This window comes from Tursiops truncatus, chromosome 7 (genome assembly GCF_011762595.2).
Source record: "Tursiops truncatus isolate mTurTru1 chromosome 7, mTurTru1.mat.Y, whole genome shotgun sequence".
Taxonomy (NCBI): domain Eukaryota; kingdom Metazoa; phylum Chordata; class Mammalia; order Artiodactyla; family Delphinidae; genus Tursiops; species Tursiops truncatus.
Window position 1 is genome coordinate 46,308,486 of NC_047040.1, and position 20,386 is coordinate 46,328,871.

The 20,386-nt window shown below is 34.3% G+C and overlaps 1 protein-coding gene across 13 annotated transcripts in view; it reads left to right on the forward strand.

The window, feature by feature from the left end:
- The window catches only part of CALCRL (calcitonin receptor like receptor), a 107,336-nt gene that overhangs the window by 10,520 nt on the left and 76,430 nt on the right, over nt 1–20,386 (forward strand). For 5 of the 13 annotated variants that reach the window (XM_073807505.1, XM_073807504.1, XM_019931547.3 and 2 more), the window contains exon 2: nt 9,050–9,117. The exons of the other annotated variants lie outside the window; for them this stretch is intronic. The gene's annotated coding sequence lies outside the window, so the exon portion shown is untranslated. The remainder of the gene's footprint in view (nt 1–9,049; nt 9,118–20,386) is intronic. 13 annotated transcript variants of the gene reach the window in all.

The following is a 20,386-nucleotide window of genomic DNA, read 5'->3' on the forward strand; positions in this document are numbered from 1 at the left end:
ATAAATATATAAATAAAACAAAGATCATTGTGTATCATATTACTTTACTAATACAAAATTATAATAGAAATTAGTGAAGGAATACTTACTTGAATGAATTGAGTAACTTTCTAAGTTTATTATGTCTTCTTTACTCTTAATCACATATGCATCATTATAGCATCTGAATATGAAAAAAAATGCTAATCGTTCTTATTTGTGGGTGTGTAGTTCCTGGATTCCAGATTTTAGTAGCTCTTCTTTCTTTTGTTGAGTCCTTCACCTCCAGACAAGTTTACTTCTTGCTAGTACTTCTGATATCAATTGGCATAAATTTAAGGGAAGGTCAACACATTATCTAAGAAGGGATTAAAACTTATCTGAGTCTCTTTTAATGAGCATAGAATGTTTTTCTCCCAGATATCCATATGCCTAGGTCCCTCTCCTCCCTGTAGTCTTTGCTCAAGTAAAAAGTTTTCTATGGGGTCTAAACTAATCACTATTTAAGATAAACCTACACCTATACCACCACAACCCTATTGTTCATCTTTAGCTATTTTAGCATGTTCTTGCTTTTTCCTTAACACCAATCACCTTGCAACAAACCATCCACTATAATTTACATATTTTCTGTTTTTATTTATTTTCTGTCCATGCAACTAACATGTAAGCTCTACAAGTACAAGCATTTCTATTTTTTTTTTCACTAATATATCCTAAGCACCTAAATAAGTGCCTGCACTAGTAGGTGCTAAAGATTGCTTAATAAATGATTAAATGAATGAATATGTTTCTTTCTACCAGTCTCCACAGAAAACTAGTAACTGTGATTTTGTATGCAGTACACAGTAGATGTCAGAGCTGAAATTTTGAAGGTGTTAGAATCACTACACATTGCCAAAGAGAAAATATTCAGAAGCTAATTAGCATTTCATTATTCTTAGGTCAACCTAATATTTACCCCTTCACTGTCTTTGTAAAGGAAAATAAATTAATAAAGATGCTTTCGGTAATGTATTTAGTGTTCAGGTTTCACTGAATTCCAAAGCATGACCTTTCAAACTGGGGTAAATGAGAAGGCTGGTCAGTGTTTTAACACAAAGTGTTGAAGCATTTCCCCAAATGGCCAAACAATGGCTGAAATTGGCAGAATTTCTTGTTGAAACTGGCAGACTTGCCCACTGTTGCCTCCCAACAAAAGTCTTCCTCCATTACTTGTTGCCTTTTTGGACAATAGCACTAAAAAGTCTATAGAAGGAGAAAAAAAACCCTTAGCAGTGAAATAGAAAGAAAGTAAATCAGTCTTTTAATAAAGCATATAGGGTAGAATACAACTCCTGTTTAATTGACAAAAAATTATACCTCTGTTTGATAAGTGAAGAGTTACATATTTGTAAATCTATAATTTATCAAGCTTTTAAGTGTTGATTTATAAATATTTAAAGATAATTTTAAAGTGTGCCAACTGTCAATGCCCTTTCATCATTGTATAGCTTTGAAAGTTTTCTAAACTTAAAGCCAAAGGACTATTTTATAAATTAAAATACATACTTGTCATTAAATAAAATCATGATTTGCTTGAAAGCCTAATGATGAATTTTCACAAAATGTATCTTTTAATTGACACAACTCATAAGTTATAACAATACTTTTCTAACTAAGATTCTCCATGTGTTTGAGACACATAGAGCTAACTTTATTTTCTTTTAAAACAGGTGTTAGTCATTCATTCACCTAGAAATATCACTGTTGAGGTTTTTTTTCTTCTGAGTCTAGAATGTATATCATTCAGGGAAATAATAATATTCCTTTGAGAAAAAGACTGATTCTCAACATATGTCCATAGTATTCAGAAAAAAAATATGTGTATAAAATGTGTCAAGGTTGTAACTTTACTGTCCTTCGGTATATTATCTAATATGACTGGATTTTAAACCACAAGCAACAAACTAGCTTGGATTAAACAACGCTCTGTCCTCAATGAAGTATTGTTCAAAACATAAAAGTAAGTTGTGAAATAGCTTCTTCTTTAAGTCTTCTTGAACTTTCTGACTTTATGTGGTATTATTGAATGGTAAACTTATAATAAAGTTACTATTACAAAACATAAATGATAATAATACCCTAAAAAATTGTATTTGTTTTAAGAATTATTCTACATTCAATTAATTTCTGGTATGTTTATATATAACATGACAATCCAATAATCTACATTTTCTTTGTCCCAAGTAGCTTAAAAACAACAACAATAATAAAATAAAGCTGAAATCAACAATAACTTAAAAGACCAAAATGTGACAATTTCTAATCTAGAAGGGCTTGATGAAATGGTGGAAAGGGCACTTAAAATACGCTTTACATATTAATAGAATAATAATGAATTTTCAATTCAAGAAATTGGAGCGCAAAAATAACTAATTTCTCACAGTGAGCAGAGACACTTCACACTTTCTCAAGCTAGAATCAGTCCCTACAATGAAAAATGGGTGCTCCCAGTAGTCCTGTTCAGAAAAAGGCAATGCCAAAACATTTGTTTACTCTCATCTAGATTCAGCAGAGGTACCATGTATTCTTGAGAGCCTTTTCTAATAGAGTGTTACTTGCAGGATGAAAAAGCTCTTTTGAAGACTGAATAATTGTCTAATACTAAATTAAGTCTAACAAAATTGCTGTCAAAAAAGTTTCACTAATTATTATAATTGACTCTTCATTGCACATTGGATTTAAGGGTATAGAACAAAATTCATTATCATTTTTAGTAGTTCTTCAGCTCTTATATACTGGATCTCCTTGACTCTGTTAAAGTGTCTCTATTCTAGAGGAATAGCTTGCTAGCCTATAGCATGGAATATAACCATAAATCAATTTTGTAATCCATGATGTTGTCCACAAACATTACTAGCAATTCTCTGATTAGTTCTATTTTAACTAATTCCTCTTACTTACTAGGTCCTCACCTCATTTGTTTCTAAAGGAGTGGATGTGCTCTCCTTGTTTACATGAATCTTATTTTTTAATTGCATATTTTTAAACATATAATTTAAAAACTATACAAATCCTAAACTTTTCTGCCTTGAAGTAAAACCATGTCAGGGCCGGTGACAGTGTCTGTCAAGGTGAAAGGTTTAGAGATTCAACCAGAAGTTGATGAAACTGGAAATGAAAGGAACAAGATTAGGGAGTTAGAGACTAATCAGGAGAACAGAGAACAGGAAAGATTCAGAAAAATTCTCATTCAGAGACCAAATATATATGACTGTAATAATGTAATTAACTTAGTAATTATTGTTTACTGAGTCAAAAAACTGATATAAAGCCACAGTGAGGGATGGGATTGTAAGTAAAATAAACCAGAAAAATAAAAGGGAGTGAATAGAATAAAGAGAGGAAAAGAGGGAGAAGATAAAAGGAGAAGCTATAAGAGAAGATAAATTGGTTCAATAAGACATAGTGTTTGCCAGAAAGGTTAGGAAATAAAAATCCAGCACTGAACTGCATCAGTTAAGATGTGGAGATATTTGGGGTACATGGTCATGAACAAAAAGTTAGTATACAAATACTCTCCAGCTGCTTGGTAAAACATTTTGGATATGAAGAATTTACCTGCTCTTTTGTTTGAAGAATGGGGTTGAGTGTTAAGCCTAAGGGTTATTCCTTGTGATAAGAGGTGAGGAGTGTTATGAAGAAGTTGTGAGAAGCGAATACCACCTCCTGGTACCAGGTGGTACCACCTCCAAGATTACCTGGATGGTAATCATGTTCTAAGACTTGGACCCAATTAGTCAAGATAATGACTCTACTTTTAAAAGGGAAGGGTTCAGAGAGACTGACCCACTGGGAAATCTTAGTCTGTCTAGGATAGTTTCTCTAAAGGTAGCCCAGAAATTGGGCTACATTAATCATACCACATTTAAAACAGCAGAGCTTATTTGGTTAACTGCAAATCTCTTGGCTCATTCCAAACCTACCAAATCAATCTGGGGTGGCTCAGCATACAGAGGGAGGTGATACTTAAGTACTTGAGTCCCATGTGCTCTGAAAACCACTTTCCCTTTACTTTACACTGCATATTGTGAGATAAGAGATGATAACCTGATTAGGTTCAAATTTACAGTAACAAAATAAGAGTGAACAAGGCACGGGTTTAAATCAATTAATTTTCCAAATAATGAAATAATAAGTATAAATTCACACTGAACTACACATAAATAACAAGATATATATTGCTTTCCCTTCTAATTCTGGCTCTGAGAATTATTAGTTTTGTGATTTGAGGTGTACATTTTCCATGTCTGAATCATTATAACTTAACAGTCTTAGAAACTTGGTAATAATCCAAAATACAACTTTACTGACCCTTTCCTTTTTCACTGGACTCGGGGGTAAGTACACACGCACACGCGCGCACACACACACACACACACACACACACACACACAAATACTCACACATATACATTGATTCACAGGTTGGTCATCATTGGTGTTCCAAAATTCCCTCCATGTAGCTAAGAAACTAACCTAAAGTCAAATAGAATTCACACACCTAAATCATACTTGTAAAATTCACAAAGTGTTTAAATCATACATATACTATGATTTAACTGTGAAATCTTAAAAAGGGTCTAATCTTAACAATATTCTGACAAAAGGAAATAAACTTTAAAATTGAATGCGTGTTGTGTGAGGCATCTCCATCTCCCACCCAACACCCCAGACCTATCTGAATTACATTGCGTTTTTATGTATTTTGATCCACAGATCCATAACAAGTACATGATTCCAAAGTAAGGAATCACACTCTGCACATTGTCCTACAAAAGCTTTCTAAACTTTAAAATTTTCATGCATACGAAAGATTATTAAAATACACTGCTTGGGCTTCCCTGGTGGCTCAGTGGTTAACAATCTGCCTGCCAATGCAGGGGATACGGGTTCAAGCCCTGGTCTGGGAAGATCCCTCATGCCGCGGAGCAACTAAGCCCGTGCGCCACAACTACTGAGCCTGCGCTCTAGAGCCCTCGGGCCACAACTACTGAGCCGGCGTGCCACAACTACTGAAGCCTGCGTGCCTAGAGCCTGTGCTCCACAACAAGAGAAGCCACTGCAATGAGAAGCCTATGCACCGCAACAAAGAGTAGCCCCCACTCACCACAACTAGAGAAACCCCGCGTGCAGCAATGAAGACCCAACGCAGCCAAAAATAAATTTATAAAAAAAAAAAAAGCTTAAATAAATAAATGCCTTTATACCTAGAACCCATCTTTTCCATCATGTTCCTCCCTGATTAAGTCACATGTATGTCCCCAGAAGTAAACCATTAGCCTAAACTTGTACTAGTCATTCCCTTGCTTTACTTTATGGCTTGACTACCTATATATGTATTTCTAAGCAATGTATTATTTAGTGTTATGTTTTTAGTTTTACTTTTATGAAAGTGGAATACTTCTGAATATAGTCTTTGGAGACTTTCTTCTTTCATTCAGCATTATGTTCCAAAGATGCATCACTGTTAATGTGTGTAATTTTGTGTTTGTTCTTTTCACTGTTGCAGTGTTCCATTGTATGAATGCACAATGTATTTATCTTTTCTCCTGCTGAGGGACATTTGGATTGCTTCTACCATTTTGCTATTATAAACAATGAAGCAATGAACATTTTTTTTAATGTATTTCCAGGTACACATGGTTGAGTTTCTTTAGGGAATAAATTTATGAGTGGGATTTCAGGATCCTAGCAATTCTTGTACCAATTTATAGTCCCACCAACAGTGTATGAGGTTCCCATGACACCACATCCTTTCCAATACTTTGTATTACTGTCAAACTTTTAAATTTTTGCCAGCCTGGTGGATATAACATCGTCTCACTGTGGTTCTAATTTGTATTGCCCTAATTATGAGTAACAGCAAATCTACATGTAAAACAAGTTAAAATTTTCCTCTGAAATATTTCTTTCTAATTGGGTAGCAGTGACTTGATGTTGTAGAATTATTTTTTGCTTATAATTATTTAAGAAAAGGACTATTTTTGGTTAGGTGGTCCAGGGAAAGGAAAGATTGTTTTATTGCTTTTAAAACTGGGTATGTGTGAATGGCATTTCTCATCATGATCAAGAACATAGACTGATAATACCTAGAATCATACCCCAAATTTTCCATTTCCTTTTATTCAAAAATTCCATCAAATACATATCTTCTTTAAAAACAGAGAGGAAGGGACTTCTCTGGTGGTGCAGTTGTTAAGAATCCACCTGCCATTGCAGGGGACACAGGTTCGAGCCCTGGTCCGGGAAGATCCCACATGCCACGGAGCAACTAAGCCCGTGTGCCACAACTTCTGAGCCTGCGCTCTAGAGCCCGTGCTTGGCAACAAGAGAAGTCACCGCAATGAGAAGCCCATGCACCGCAACGAAGAGTAGCCCCCGCTCGCTGCAACTAGAGAAAGCCTGTGCACAGCAACAAAGACCCAACGCAGACAAAAATAAATAAATAAAAATATATAGTAAAAAAAAAAAAAGAGAGAGGAAGAAAGTGAACACTTCCATTCGGATGCATGTGTGCTTTTTAAAATATAAACTTTATATTTTAGAGTTGTTTTAGATTCATATCAAAGTTGAGTACAAGGTGAAAGATTTTCCATATAACCCCTCTCCCAACCCTCCTCTATTACTAACATCTCCCACGAAAGTTATAAATTTGTTACAACCAATGAAACTATATTGACACATCATGCCCACTGAAAATACAGTAGGATTCACCATTGATGTTGTACATTCTATGAGTTAGGACAAATGTATCATGACAAGTATTATGTGTTTTTATAATATTTTGACTATTTTAAATCATTCATGGAGCTTACAAGTCTCCTGAAAGAGATAATGTCTCTCTTTCTACTGTTGTAAAAATTATTTCTTATACATAAAAATATCATAGAAAGCATTGGAGTCTGTGTCTTTCATGTAATTCCACATTTTGGAAACCACTTGATTTCCCTTATATCCAGTAGCTGAATTTAACTAATATATTTCTTCAAGATTCTGATTTCCTCTTAATAAATACACTTAGGTTTGCATTTTTCTTTCCAGCTTGATTGTTTTGCTTCACCACAGCAAATATCAAGAAAGTTTATCCAGTATTCTTACCTAATATATTTATTTTCTGTGTTTCTAAGGCTTAGTTGATTTTGATTTCATTGTCTACTTCAGTCAGTGGTGCTACTTCCACAAAATTAGCTTTCTTTTGAGTTTTCTCTAGGTATCGCTATCACTTTCATTAAGGCTTTATAATATTTTCTTTGTATCCTCTCTTCTTGGATATTAATCTATTTTTTGGTACTACAGATACTGATATTTTCAGAGGAAAGTGGAAGTAAGACCATGCTGACATATACATTATATTTTATTAATATGTGCAATGCATTTACTAACCAAAGTTAACTCATCAATAAATTTACTGATAGTCAGAAGTAATCGTTGACATATTTGTTTTTTACTTATTCCCTATCACCAAAAAGGTGCAAATATTCTTTCACAGCATTTTCAGCTCGGATGAAAAATGAAATTTCTAGACCCATGCAGAAAAAGAAAACACTCCATGGTCATGTCTATTTCTAGTGGCATTTTCTAGCAAGTTGGGAAAATACTCAAAATAAACTTCAACTTTGAACCTTGTGAATTCCATATGAATTCCAGTAAAGCCTGAGACTGACAGGAGTTTTTATTTTTTCCAAAATAGCTTGTAGAAAATTCAGATTCTAAATATATGTGGAGAGTCTACTGGTGTAAAAATACACAAGTCTTTAAGATGACCAGATCATTATCCTAATTACAACATATACTAGACAATTTATAATATATAATAAATTATTAAAATATATGAAGGTGTGAAAATTTACAAAATAATTTTACAAAGTAATCAAAACTTTTTGATTTATATAAAAAAATTTGATTACAGAGATTGCTTTTAACATAAGCTTTCTTAATACTTTTGGGTTTCCATGTAAGGATCCCTAGTGCCTTCATGGAAATCCTTGACAATCATTCAGAAATTATTTTTGGAAGTAGCAAATTCATGATCCATAAGAACAAGTTTAATAAAAGCCTCTCAAATCACAATATAAATTAATGGAGATAAAAAATTTGCAAATGCAAATTTGATATTTTTGAAGTTCTAAAGTCCAAATAATACTGTGTAAATGCAAAGCAAGGTAAACAAGATTATAGCTATATCTTGCCTTCGACCTTATTTTGAGGCTGAAAAAATGATGTAAACCACATTTATATACGTTAACTCAGTTTAGCAGTGGATGAATCTCACCTGTTAGTGATACCCTATGTTTAAGGAGAGTTAAATCTCATTACTGACATGGTCTAGCCTCTGGCTTCCTCTTTGACAAGATCTGTGTCACTCTTTCCCCCTCATTCACTCCAGTTTGATCACGTTGGCTCTCTTTATGTACTTTGAACTAGCCATGTCATTTCCTTCTCAGAACCATTGACCAAGCCACCATTTCTTCTGGGAACAACCTTTCACCTGAACATTTCAGGGCATTCACCTCTCCCTAGTGCTAAGATCTTGAACAACAGGGACCATCCTCCATGTTCGTGCTCCTTAAAATACTCATTCTTAAGAAATAAGGTCCAAGAACAAAGTTCCTGATTACTTTCAGGTCAGCATGGTGGCAACCTAAATGTGCCTGAAACAACGCCTCCCAACTTCCCATTAAAATGAGACATTTAAAATACATATGTTTGTGATTTAAAAAAAAACACTAGGGCTTCCCTGGTGGCACAGTGGTTGAGAGTCTGCCTGCCGATGCAGAGGACGCGGGTTCGTGCCCCGGTCCGGGAGGATCCCACATGCCGCAGAGCGGCTGGGCCTGTGAGCCATGGCCGCTGAGCCTGCACGTCCGGAGCTCCGCAACGGGAGAGGCCACAGCAGTGAGAGGCCCGCGTACCGCAAAAAACAAAATAAACAAAAAAAACCACACTAGTATATAACTTTAAGTTATGTAAAATCCCACTATCCACTAATAATACCAAATTCACAGGAATGTTCTCTTGTCATCCAGGGTCCTATGATGATACACCAGCCACTTGTGCTACCACCTGTCAAAACTATGGATGGCCCTACCTTCAGGTATTGAGTATGAATATATTACAAAAGAACATTCATGACTTGATGAAAGTAACATGTTGAAATTCCAATGAAATTGAGGATAATATGAACATGTTAACAATCATCAGAAAGATTTCACAGAATGATACATAACTCCAAATAACTTCTGAATCAAGGAAAACTTTGAAAGGCAATCTAACAAAATACAGGCTTAGGGACATCTGTCAGACTTACAAAGTCATTTCCTTGGGACCTTTGGGTATGAACTTATCCCCCATGTATTTTTTCCCTTGGCCAGAGGACTAGGAATGTTAAATTAATACGAACAGTTCTTATAAGATTTATTAATATTAACAATTTGGTAGTATTAGCCACAAACATCACACAAACACACACACACACGTATATAATGTCTATGGCTAATCTTATTTTAACTATAACTATGTATATGTTTCTATATATACATATATAAAAAGCAAATTATGTTTCCTGTATAAAGTAATAGGGCTAGGTTGCTCTTTTGAACTAAATTCCTTTCCTCTGTAGAGTTCTTTGTTTTCTGATCCACATAGTCACTATTATATTCTTATAAATGTCTGTAAACCTTTCCCATAATTGGAATGTAAAAAGATATTATTTATAAATAAGGGAACAGGAAAATGGGGGGTTAGCTGAATTAAAGATTTAAGTTGCTCTAGATACTATTTTTAGAACTCCCTGGCAAAGCAGTTTCAATTTCAATCCTGGGCATTAATTTCAAGCTTCAGGGGCATTGGTGCCTCCAAAAAGATTACTGTTGCAGACAGATGTGTCTTATTTATATTTAGTATTATAGTTCCATATCAGATAAGATATTATGTGATTATTATTACACCTCACATCCTCCTTCCTGACAAAATTAAAGTAGCTTTCCTGTCCTTACTTATTTTTAGACTGTGAAGTATTTAACAATTCAATCATGCATCGTCCCAATAAACTATAATAGCATTAATGAAAAATAAAGGCTACTGAATTATTTTACTTTAAATTCAAAGCTGAGTGACATAATTCCTTCTTCTGATTTTAAATTCCCAAGTCATTCTGCTGGACCCCAAAATAGACCCTCTATAATTATTCTTTGTCCCACAGCATGTCTTTGGGAACTCATCATTGTTGTTCTATCCTTTTTATGTGTCAGCTTCCTTTGCACATTGCATCTCATATGACTCACTGTTCCTTAGAGCATGGTTTGAATGCTCAAAATGCCTACTTGTATCTGACAGCTGGATTTTTCTTCCTGAACTTTTTTATGTGAAGTGGTGCCAGATCAATTTTTAAAGCCCCAATTTTGCTTATTGAAGACATACAAGAAAGAGCAGAAAATGGAAAAAGAGTCACTTACTAGGCGAAAACTGATTTTGACTTACAGTATCTGTTAGCACCAGTCATCTTCCTATGGAAATTAAGAGGATTACCCTTTTTTTTTTTTCTAAGTGTCTTTCCACCTTATAAATTCTAACATATATTGGATAGTTTGAAGGAGATAAATTGGAAGTGGCTTGAAAATGAAAGGTCCAAATTTAAGCTGCATTCTCTTCGTTAAATTGATTTCTGACTTGCAGAGTATTGGTAAGATTTTTTGTGAGACACTAATAGGCCTAATGGTAATTTTTAAAATTTTATTTCTAACAAGTAGAGTTTAAGGTGGCTAAATATTTAAATTCTAGCAAGAAAGAGGTTGAAAAAATGATCTCTAGGGAGATTAAAAAATATAACTGAGAAACAGGACTGTAGTTTGCTATCATATTAGTTTGACTCACATGTGGTTTAATTTTAACCTAATAAAAGAAGCACAGAAATGAGACTTAGGAAAGAGAACTCCTAGTTTTACCTTAGCTCATCTACCTCTACTGTGGGATATGAGGCACATCACTAAACTCTCCTGAACTCCCACCTTCCAAATCTGTAAAATAAGCAGGTTATACTGTGAGACCTTCAGGTCTATTCCAGCTCTGAGATTCTGGATCCTCTAACTGTAACTACTCTGAATTAAAGACAGGAGCTGGAAATAAAATATCATCTGAAGTTCTTTGTAACAAATACTGTGATTTGTAATAGCTCAATTCCTCTAACTTCAAATATTTTTGCTTTGCTTTATTTACATAATCATTCAGTAGACTCTGAAATTTGACAAATGGGTAAGAGGTGATAAAGAGGAAAAAACAAAGAGAATATCTCTGGCTAGACTGAATTTTGGCAATAGAAGGATCCATTTCTATTTATCACTAACATATTATATTCTTATTGAAAATTCTCTTTGACTCCAATATAGTAAAAATATTAACTTTTAAATTTATAATAATTTAAAGGTCCATTTTTACATTTAAATCTTAAACCAACTGAAACTGAATCTCAGATATAAACTTTTTCCCAAAATTGATGGACAGTTGTAGCAACACGTTTTACTAAACAATTCATCCTTCTTATTACTGATTTGAAACATAACTAAATTGTTCTATTTACTAAATTATATTAACAAAATTATTTTGGATTCTAGAGTACATTTGTCTTATTGTTGTTTGTTATTTGTTTAGCTGACCTTTAAAATTATTTATTATCTTGACTGCATTACATTTACACATTATTTGGGGAAAAATTAAGCATCTTTATACATTTTAGTTTTGTATGTATTAATACAAATGTCTCTTTATTTATTAAAAATCATTTTATGTCCATAAGATAATTATATATTTTCTTCAGAACGGCTCTCCATGCAGGAGAAGTGCCTGTTTCTTAAAGATCAGAGAAGATTTTTACACAGAGCAAGATGAAAGTTTTCTCAGCAAATAATATGAATAGTTCAGACAATCAGGAGTGAGTCCAGTTGGTTAGAACAGTAAGAACTAAATTAAGGTAAATTTGGAAACTAAAAAGTATTCGTATTCCACTAAACTAATGAAACTTAAATTCCAGGACTTTCACTCGAATAAGACCCTTTCAAGACTCTGCATTTAACTTTGAGTTTATGATTTGGTGCTGTTTTTTTTAAAAGAGGAATCCTATAAGTGTGTTAGTTTTCTCCAATCCAAGACCATAGCATATAAGTCCCCAAGTTGTCAGTGCTTTGGTTCCTACATCTCATCTGGTAAGGCAGTAAGGGTACCCAAGGAGCAAGGGGGCCACGGGTGTGTAATATGAGATACTGGCCACTGAGGGCTGGTCTGGTGTGTAGCACATCTCTCCTTCTAGCTAAGCTTTTGACTTATGCATGTCACATAAATAGACTGGAGTTTGGCTGCCCCATCCGTAAAATAGGAGATTAAACTAAATCTGAGAAAAAGAAAAAAAAAACCAGAAAGTTGCTCTAAGATCCTCCTTAATTCTAACTCTTCCCAGGCACTGTGCCTCATGGTTTTATCTCTATCTCCAAAGGGTACATTTTACGTTCTGTCTTTTGTCCTTTAATTTGGCATGTCCGTCTTTCTTGTCCCCGAGCTACAATACAGAGGCATCTGTAAAGAGCTATTTTAAACCTCTTTGTAGTACATCTTTTAGTGCCTGTAAACTCAATAAGTACGTTTACAAATTATATTAAAATGCTCCCTGGAAATTATATCTTTACTGTTTAAACTATGTTTATAGATCAACTTCATGCATGATTGTCTTACTGTCCCTTGAAAAATTTATAGCACACTATCTTATTGCTCAGTTAAAAACAGGTAAACTAAGAGATATCATTATTCTAGAAGGCATAATTAATGACCTGTTACAAAAAGTAGGTATAAAAATATGTAACATATATATATTTTAAAAACTGGAATTCTTTTGAATATTTTAAAAAATTATTTTTATCTTTTATTTTTAAACTATTTTAAAGGTTACACTCCATTTACATATTTTTTTTTTTTTGTGGTACGCAGGCCTCTCACTGCTGGGGCCTCTCCCGTTGCGGAGCACAGGCTCCGGACGCGCAGGCTCAGCGGCCATGGCTCACGGGCCCAGCCGCTCCGCGGCATGCGGGATCCCCCCGGACCGGGGCACGAACCCGTGTCCCCTGCACTGGCAGGCAGACTCCCAACCACTGCGCCACCAGGGAAGCCCCATTTACATATATTTTTTAACGTAATTCTTAAAAGAGTCAAAAGATGCAATATTCTAACAGTTAGAATGTCCAAAAAATACCTATTCTCATCTTTCTGTGTAATGAGCCATGTTTCCAATAAAAATTATTCAAAAAAATTATGGATTCAACAAAATGAGTTTAGCACAAACGATGAGGAACATTTGCTACATATACCTGTCATTTATGTTAACTTACATATCTCACATGCAAAATAAAGCATGAACCTAAGTATAACACACCACCTCAGTAAGTCAGTATTGTTATTGATCCAGTGACTTGGGGTTCTCATTTTCAGTGCCAAAAATGTCTACTAATATTCTTTTGAATCTCTAAGAGATTTCCGTATTATTATGCATCCTATAAATGGTGGTATTCTTTACAAATACACTTCTCTGAAACCACCTTGCTAACTTACTTTCAGTACGCGGGCCTCTCACTGTTGTGGCCTCTCCCGTTGCGAAGCACAGGTTCTGGACACGCAGGCTCAGCGGCCATGGGCCACGGGCCCAGCTGATCCGCGGCATGTGGGATCTTCCCAGACCGGGGCATGAACCCGTGTCCCCTGCATCGGCAGGCGGACTCTCAACCACTGTGCCACCAGGGAAGCCCTGCTAACTTACTTTTAATCAGACTGCCTTTTAGTGCATAAAGTTGTTCTACTTTGCATTGATCCCTGAAATAGTCCTTTCTTTGACATCTATAAAAAATTCCATACACTAAATTGTTTTTGAGCATAGTAGACTTCACTGCAGATTTTCATATGAAAGATTCAGGAGAGATTCACAGATTAGCAATGCAAACAATTTCAAATCAAGTGGTAGACATCACCATTTTAAAAAGGTCACTTGGAGAGTGGTATGGACATATATACACTACCAAATGTAAAATAGCTAGCTAGTGGGAAGCAGCCACATAGCACAGGGAGATCAGCTCAGTGCTTTGTGTCCATCTAGAGGGGTTGGATAGGGAGTGTGGGAGGGAGACGCAAGAGGGAGGAGATATGGGGATATAGGTTATGTATAGCTGATTCACTTTGTTATACAGGAGAAACTAACACACCATTATAAAGCAATTGTACTCCAATACAGATGTTAAAAAAATAAAAAGGTCACTTGGTTCTTCCAATATTTTATCTATTTCCAGCCTCTTTCCATCTTTCTGGATCCACGCTCTTCTTTATCACTCATTTTCCTTCTTCCCTTTTAGGAGTGGAAATAATACATTTTCTATTCTTGAAGCATGAAGAGGAGATTTCTGCTTCTTATATTTGAGCAACTGCTAACACTTATGGCCATGTGGCTGTTCTATCCCATGTTACTTTTGATGTATTTTACAAAAAAAAATATAATTCCTTCTATAAGAAGAATTCTGGTGTCAATGTTAATGATCATTATTTAATAAGTTATGGTAACAATTTGTTAATAATGACAATTATTTAATATTTAATTTAATAAGTAAAAATAAGTTGTCATTGAAGTTTAACGGGAACCATGTTATATGTAGTATAGACACTATAAACTTTCATACATTTATTTACTTATCATTTGTCCTTTTCACATTTGCTTTACATTAAGTTACAATTTGTCTGATTCATTTTTCTCACTACAGTGCCCAGCATAATAGTTCTCAAATGCAATGCATTTTTATTTTTGGTAGAATTGAATTTCTTCATTTAATATGTCTTACACTTTAAACCAGTGATCTACAAACTGGGGTATGCATACCCCTAAGGAGTAAGCAGAAACAGCTTGTTTTACAGAAATCAATTTCCAGATTCTTAACCTTCATTTGAACTCCATCCTAGAACTGATCTGCCACAGAAAATTACTAAGGTCTAAGCTTCAGGCCACTTCTCACTTTTTCTTTCATAGTGCTCCTTTTACTTCTTTACACACACACACACATACACACATGCACTATTTCACCCTTCTGAGCCTTACTACAAAGCATTTCTGCAGGATGTAACAATCTCCTAGGGCATAAATGAGGGGACAGGGATGATGGATACACTGATGTTTGCCAAGCCTTCTTAAAAGGGACACATGACTTTCCCACTTTCTTCATCTCATTAATGATGTAGTTCTAATAAAATATTGCTTTATGTGTTTAAAAATTATGTATCAAAATTTATAATAAATTTATTATGTTTTCATCTAGAGTATAAACTCTAGAGCCAAACTGGTTCAAATCCTGAATCAAACAATTTTTTTAATTATCTGCTGAAGTTAATAAACGTACTTGTGCCTCAATTTCCTCAAAGGTAAACCTGGGATAAACAGTACATACTTTATATGTTTTAATAATGTGATCATATAGTCTGAAAAGGTAAATATTATTTTTTCATGTATTATAATATAAAGTAGCATATCATTTATTATGTATCATTGGTGTTTCCAGACTTGGTGGCCACTCTGTACATGAACTGATGGAAGTAGAGGCAGAAGTATATAGTGCTTAGGTCATGGCTTGAAATTGAGTAAGCCTTCCAAAAGTTTTAGCTACTATTATCATCATTGTTATTAGTATTATTATTTCTAATAAAAATTGTAATGGTAATGCAATTGGGAAGGATTTTTAAAACATTCATTCAGATAGGATTTTTTTTAATGAAATTTCAACCTAGGTATACATATTTTGTTGTATAAAAGATTTTGAGCAGAGAAGACTTCATTGAAAATTTTGCTAGGAAAAGATTAGGAGAGGTTTGCATAGTAGCCATGCAAACACTTCAAAGGAAAAGGAAGATATTGCAACATTATAGTTTAAGTGTCACCTGCTCACTCAGTAATCTGTTTCTACATCCCTCCATCTTTCCTGCTCCACTCTGTCTTTACTCCTTCTATTTCTGTATTATGCTTTTTCCTGCTCTCTTTCAATGTGGTCATTTAAAAGAATTTGAAAAATAAAGTTCAGTAGAATAAAATTCTATCAGGGAAAGATGGATAGTGGAGTAGAATATGATGTCAATGAGATTAAGAAATGAAGTAAAATTTCCAACTGTCAAGAAGAGAGCATTCATTTCTCTACAAATGATTGCGTAGGTATTAAATTGTTGTTGCATTTACATTTCATTGAAAAAGAATACTATAACAGTCATAGTTTAAAATGTCATCATTTAAAATGTGCCCAAAATTACGTTTTGCAAATGACCTAGTAACTTAAATGAGTGAAGTTTTTTAAAAAATTACTTTATAAATAGTGTCAATAGAAAAGTTAGAACACTGCACTAGATTGGCATGTTTAATTCATCTTTGCATTTCCTCTTCCATGAAAAGTACACTTAAAATAAGTTTATTAATAAATATGAATATAGCATTTTTATCATGAAAATAGGATGTTATAATATCATATCTTTCATTGTACCATGGATCTGTAACCAAAACAACTAACTTTATGTTCTTGACTTAATTACAGGAGGATGTATTGGGTCTGGGATAAGGTGACTAGGTACTACACATATCACATGGAAATGAGCTCTTGCTGTTGTTAGTAAGAAAATAAATATAAGGCTTTGCAAGCAGTGGGTTGGAAGATACCATAAGGGCTTCTCTTTTGTTGTTAAGGATAATAAATTATAAGGAGGTTAAGAAAGGTCCTTTGCAACTGGAGCTTATAGCTCTATGTGTAATAATTTATATTTGTAACTTATGATTAACAAATAACTTACTTTTATTTTTTGATAATGAAGTTTTATTTTTGATAATGAAGAACACTATAATTTGCAAAAACATAAGAGGTTGTCATTAGATGTGGGAAAACTCCACAGCTTTTTTCCAAGATGCATTGACCCATATAAAAAGCAATCACGGGCTTCCCTGGTGGCACAGTGGTTGAGAGTCCGCCTGCCGATGCAGGGGACACGGGTTCGTGTCCCGGTCCATGAAGATCCCACATGCCGCGGAGCGGCTGGGCCCGTGAGCCATGGCCGCTGAGCCTGCGCGTCCGGAGCCTGTGCTCCACAACGGGAGAGGCCACAACAGTGAGAGGCCCGCGTACCGCCAAAAAAAAAAAAAGCAATCAGTTGAACAAAGAGTACCTATCTTGAAAGGGTTTTTTATCATATTTGAAAAGCTTATTTAATGGGATAGACCCATACTTATGATTAAGAATCAGACCCCTCAACCAAATCTCAGCCAGAGTCCATTAGACTCCAGATTAATTCTAACAGTCATTAGGGTGTGGATTTCCCCTCTGTAGGAAAACCGTGCATTAAAAAAAAAAAGCACCTCTCTCCCCCTACAGAAAACCTTGTCTGTTTCACTTAGATATTTTATTATTTTTTCATTTGTCTTTCACCCTATCTCCCAGGCCTTCCTTAAGCTTCCTTTCAAAGCAAATTATTTACCTTTCTATGGAATAGATCAATTTTGACAAAATTTTCCCTCTTCCCCAATTATGCAGACCCTAACATGAACACAACAAAGTGAAATTATCAATCAGCCTATGCCACAATTCACTTATACATGTCAGGGTCATAATTTTGCTAGTTTTTAACTTTGAGACAGTTCTTCCTAAACTGCCCATATTTATAACGTTCCTAGATTATCTAACTTTCTGTCTGTGTTAATCCATCAGTCACAATATATTTATAAATGGCCAGATGGGCAAGCCTTTCCACTTTTTGGCTTATTCCATTAATGTATAGAGTCTTGCTAATAAATTTAATGATATTTATACATCTACTAGTTATTGAAAATAAATGAAAACACATTTACATTTATTGACTCCTGTTTAAGTGACCACATTTCTACCTAAAGTAGTGGAGAAATGCCTAGGACCTAGGAAGAATAAAGGGTGTGGCATATGAGGAAACCACAGTCATTTACTGTATTTTACAGGAAGTTCCTGCTGTGACTAAAAGTTCTTTGCTCTCTCAGACTGCTGTAGATATAAGACAAAGAGAAACGCAACACAGATAATTATAGCTTTTAATATGCTGAATGTAAAGCACTTCTACCAATGAGAAACAGACCCTGGATTTAAAGGAAACAAATGCTATAATTCAATGAGCCTGGCAAATATACCTGGCAACAATAACACAAGACAGATGCACTATTACTGTTTTAGGTTGTTTTAGAGAAATCAAAACCTCCAGATGAAAGTTCAACACTTCTCTGTCAAATGTTTTGTCTGTATGACACCAAATATCACCTTAAGTGAGAGAAATTCGAGTAACCAGTAACTGTCAACTGCCAATGGTAAAAATTACCTCATTGGGCATATCCACATCTTTTAAATAAAATTTGGCTATTGTTAATTAGGCTTTAAGCAAGAGATCTCCTATCTATAAAGAAAAAATTATGGCCATGCTGAATTTATTATTTGTTATCTCACACATAGAGTAAACTTGTTTTTCACATTTACTATAAAATTAGTAACAAACTCTAACTTCAAATCATTTGGGATTCCGGTTTATAGAGTGTTCTAATCTTAGTTACATATTTCCTGAAAAATTTATTATTGTGTATTTATTCTCAATTTTTTCCAAAGCCTTTGGACATTTAATAAGGGATCCAGAAAACAGTGCTGTGACACAAAGATTGCCATATTACTGGAAACATTAATGCATGCATACACATAAAATCACAAAATACTTTAGAATGAATTTTACTATCATAAGAGTAAGTTTTCTGAATCATAGCAGACCTTAGAATTCATCTTTCAGCCAAAACATAAACATATACCTCAACAATATCTTATTAAGATAGTTTCTGTGTTTTCTTTACTGGGGGAAAAAGACATTGTATGCTTTTATAAATTCTCAGATTCTACTTGGTATTTCATAGACTATTTGGTGGAAATTATACATGAATACACACAAACATACATACATACATACATACGTGTAACTTGAAACACATTAGCAGAAATTCAGATGCATTCTGAGAAAAAAATACATGCAATGAAAATAAAGAGAAAGAGGTGTGTTTGTTCACAAAGACATACTAAATTATAAAGAATAAGGCGATATTTTTGGTTCACACTTTGTAGTGGCTGGTTTGGAAAGTTATATCTTTGTAGCCAGAACAATTCTTCTATTATCCTCTATTCTTAATGTCTGTTAGTTTCTATTATTGTCTTTGAAGGTTAACTGCGTCTTTAAAAATTTTTAGTAGTGAACAGGGAGGAGTTATTTTTTCTCTTACAAGTCCCACCTAAATACTGTAATGTAAACTGTAATTTCTATTCTCTCTATTACAGCTCTATTGCTTGGAAGTCTTTGGTGCCATTTCCAGGTACAGAGCTTTAAAAAGCCCTATATTCAATCTTCTAATACATTAGCTTCATAGTTTTGTAGGACTAGATGGATCCTTACAGTTTTTTGAGACAACCCCACATTTTTGAAATGAAAAACTGAGAATCAGGTAAATAAAAAGACTGATTAAAAGAAACAAAATAGTAATCTGGTGTAACCAACAGAATTAGTATCCATTTTACTTCAGTACACTTATACTGACTATTCTATAAAATGCCCACAAACTACCTAATCATGTCCCTTAAAAGTTATCTATAAGCAACACTCCACTCTTCACACAAATTTAATTTTCCCCCGTATTCTTCTGGACATTTTCTTATATGTTTCCCTTGGAACTTAACAAAGTATTCTCTGATATTGACTCTAAGATCATCACTATTATTGACAGATTTGATAAGTCTTCTTTCATGATGCCCTAAAACAAATTGTCACGTATGGTTAAATCTGGACTTCAAAAAACTACCCCATTTTTGGATTCATGTCCTATCCATTGTCCATTGAATTGTCAAGTTATTTTCTAACTGGGATCACATAATATGTTGATGTATCTTAAATTTCAGGAGGTTGTTGCCACAGAATCTCTCATGCAGTTTCAGTTCAAACCCTGATCAAATAAGCAGCGTGATTAATATTTCTATTTTTAAAAATTTGGCCCTATCAAATAACTTTCTGAAATTGCTCTCCATATCCTGACATGATGAGGGTACCACTCAGTTAACAGAGGGCATTCACATGTGCTTAGAGACTTTGTAACCACTCTGTCTATATGAGGTCTCTCAACTGCCATTTTATTTTATTTTTCTCTCTTTATGTAGTAAGTTGGACCTATTTAGCCCCAGGGCCTTAAGAAATTATTATGCAATTAGTATTTATGTTGAAAAAATACATATTACACAAGATAAAGCTGGACTTGTTAGCAGGAACATCAAACT